Here is a 3964-nt window from a genome sequence, read left to right as displayed (position 1 = left end):
GAGAGGGACATCGGTATGACCCCATTCAACGTAGGAGCGCTTTTGATCGCATCCGGAATAGCGTTAGATCTCGGTTGGGGCCCCAAAATAACAATGAACACGCGAGACAAAGACCCCAAATGACTGTAGAGGAAAGCAGCACTGGGAGTGCACAACATGGGGACGCCCATTTAGCTGGCAGAAGGGCCCGACCTGTCGGTCGGGTGAGTGATCGGCAGACCAATCGAGTAGGCGATCAACCGGTTAGGGAAGAGAGGCAACTCGATGAGGAGGATAGTCCCCGACTCCAAATGGCCAGGATGCAGGAAAGAATAGATCGTTTACAACAAGAGCTTCGCGAGAGAGTCGGCGCGGGAAAAGAACCATCATGCTCGCTGGTTGCCACCCCCTTTACGGACGACATCATGAGTGCCCACTATCCGCAGGACCTCCAAATCCCGCTGGCTCACACTTATTCCGGAAGGCACGACCCGCAAGAGCATGTCGACATGTACTATGGCAACATGTTGATGTTGGGAGTAAGCGATGCAGTCATTTGTAGAGCTTTCTTCGCTACCTTAGTCGGTAAGGCGGCCGAATGGTTCAAGGGTTTGGAGCAGGGGTCGATCAGAAATTTTGGTCAGTTGGCCGATAAGTTTGTAAAGCGTTTCGCTGCAAGTAAATCGAGAAAGAAATCTTACACTTGCCTGAACAAGGTAAACCAAGCTGTGGGAGAACCGTTGTCTACTTTCCTATTCAGATGGGAACGTGAGGTTGATGAGGTTGAACCGATGGAGGACCGGGTGGCAATCCAAGCTTTCCTTGCATCACTTTGTTCCGGGACGCTCTACTACGACCTCATAGTTAATCCCCCCCGAACTTATGAGGATGCCATCACCAGAGCCAAGCATCATGCAGATGCCACCGAAGCTAACATGGCAAAGAGACGCGATGAGCAGCCGGTCAATCGGGACAGAGGCCACGATCAAAGGAAAAATAAACCACCGTTCAGACACGTCAAACAATACAATCGACCAGAAGATGTACCACGTTTCACTCCGTTGAACAGACCCCTGGTGGAAGTCTTGCAGTTTGCCGAGCAATGCAATTTGATCCACCCACCGGAGCCGATACCCGAGGGGGAGGACAAGAGAAAGTATTGTGCTTTCCACAGAGTCAAGGGACACAATACTTCGGAGTGCATGGCCTTGCGCATGCTCATTGAACAACTCATTCAGAAGGGAGAGTTGAGGCAATTTGTGATGAAGGAGGATAGAAATCAAAGAAAAACGGAGAGGAATGTGATGAAAAGGAATCCCGAAAGGCACGACGAGGCATTCGTCCCACCCAGGTTAGCTGATGAGAAGGCGGTCGGAAAGAAACCAGTGATCCACGTCATCTACGGGGGCCCTGAAGGAGGCGACTCTTCACGACAAAGGAAGCAATGGGCGAGAAACTTATACGTTGGGACGATTCATTCGGAACCTCGAGAGAAGAGAAAGCGTACAGAACCAATACTTTTCACTGACGATGATCTACCATTCCATGGGGAAGCCCAAAATGATCCACTCGTCATCACGCTAGATGTCAACGGAACGGATGTCCAGCGGGTGCTGGTTGACACGGGGAGCTCGGTGAACATCTTATATTTTGATGTCTTTGCTCGATTGGGTCTGTCCACCGATCAGTTAACCCCCATTCGGACCCCGTTGTCGGGTTTCACCGGTGACTCCATAGAAGCAGAGGGAGTCATCAGCTTGAATGTGGAGTTGGGCAGCCAACCAAACATATTGAAGACTACCATGGACTTTGTGGTAGTGAAATTGAAGTGTGTTCACAACGCCATACTTGGGCGACCAGGTATCACTCGCGCAGCTGCTATTATATCCATGAACCACTTGTGCATGAAGTTTCATACACCCAATGGGGTTGGAGTGGTTCGAGGAGACCAACGTGCTGCTCGACAGTGCTACGTGCGAGCAGTCAAACAGTCGGACCGGGAGGAAGGCAGGATTCACACCATATCCCAGCAGGTAGATCGCGGAGAAGAGAGGGAAAAACCGCAACCTGCCTCAGAATTGGAAGAGATAGTACTTGACTCCGACCGACCAGAAAGGGTGGTTAAAATCGGTCGGGGACTCCCTGCAGACCTACGTGAGGACATCATCGGAGTGTTGCAGGAGTACAAAGACGTTTTTGCTTGGGGACCGGAAGACATGCCCGGGGTTGATCGGTCTGTCATTTGCCACCGCTTATCAATTCAACCAGGTTCGAAACCAGTCAAGCAAAAGAAAAGGCACCTGTCAAGCGAAAGGAGAGAATTCGTGAAAAAGGAGACCGCCACCCTCTTGTCAGTAGGGCACATCCGAGAGGTCCTCTACCCGGAGTGGTTAGCCAATGTAGTCCTCGCGCCTAAACCGCCAACATGGAGAATGTGTGTTGACTACACTGATTTGAACAAAGCTTGCCCGAAGGATCCATATCCCCTACCAAATCCTGACCAGATGGTTGATGAAACGGCTGGGTGTGAGCTGTTGAGTTTCATGGACGCCTTCAAAGGATACCATCAAATCTTCATGAGCAAGGAAGATGAAGAGAAGACTGCTTTCATCACTCCGGACGGAGTGTTTTGCTACGTGGTAATGGCGTTTGGTTTGCGGAACTCTGGAGCCACATACCAACGGATGGTGAACAAATTGTTTAAAGGTTTGCTCGGATCAACTATGGAAGCATATGTGGATGACATGCTCATCAAGAGTCGATTAAAAGAAACTCATCCTACCGATCTTGCCCGGGCGTTCAAGGTGATGGAAACTTTCAACTTGCGTCTGAACCCAAGTAAGTGTACCTTTGCTGTTCAGACGGGAAAATTCTTGGGGTTCATGATGACGGGGCGGGGGATTGAGCCAAATCCCGAGAAGGTCAGAGCGATAATGGAGATGCAACCCCCCCGATCGGTCAAGGATGTTCAGCGACTGACTGGTCGACTAGCAGCGCTTAGCCGTTTCCTATCCAAGTCAGCCGAAAAGTCTCTGCCATTCTTTCAGATTCTGAAAAAATCAAATGGCTTTGAGTGGACACCGGCTTGCCAATCGGCTTTTGAAGGTCTGAAGGTATACTTGAGCTCCGCACCAGTCCTCTCGAAGCCGGAGAAAGATGAGGTCTTATTCGTTTATTTGGCCGTGTCCGACCGAGCGGTCAGTTCCGTGCTTGTCCGCGAAGAAGCTAAGGGAATTCAGAAGCCGATTTACTACGTGAGCAAAGCTCTTCAAGGAGCAGAGCTGAGGTACACAAAATTTGAGAAGACCGCGTTGGCGCTCTGGGTGACGGCCAGAAGACTTGCAGCTTACTTCCAAGCTCACCCGATAGTAGTGTTAACCGATCAACCGTTGGGAACGATCCTCAGGAATCCAACATCATCAGGACGATTGATCAAATGGGCCATGATGCTCACCCAGTTCGCGATTGAGTATAAGCCCCGTCCTGCCATCAAGGGTCAAGCATTGGCTGACTTCATCGTCGAATGCACCGCACGCGATCCGGAACCTGACCGACCGACTGCCCTAGAAGAACCATGGTGGGAAGTTTCTACTGATGGGTCGTCAAGTAAGAAGGGATGTGGGGGTGGAATTGTGCTCACATCACCCGAAGGCTTCAAGATTTATCAAGCCTTGATTTTCAAATTTCAACCTACCAACAACGAAGCAGAATACGAGGCACTCATAGGCGGGTTGCGACTGGCCAAGCAGATGAAGGCCGAACGGTTAAGGGCACGGTCAGACTCCCGGTTGATAATCGGACAGCTATCCAGCACGATCGATGCAAAGGAAGATCGAATGATACAGTACAAGGATATTGCGCTCGAATTGTTGCAACAATTCAAAAAATACGAGCTGATCCAAGTATCAAGGATGGAGAACACGGACGCTGACATGCTCTCCAAGTTGACTCAAGAAGCTCCTGAATACGTGTCCAAGATTGCACG

The sequence above is a fragment of the Ipomoea triloba genome, chromosome 4, assembly GCF_003576645.1.
Source record: "Ipomoea triloba cultivar NCNSP0323 chromosome 4, ASM357664v1".
Lineage (NCBI taxonomy): Eukaryota > Viridiplantae > Streptophyta > Magnoliopsida > Solanales > Convolvulaceae > Ipomoea > Ipomoea triloba.
Note: the sequence above shows the minus strand (reverse complement) of the source record.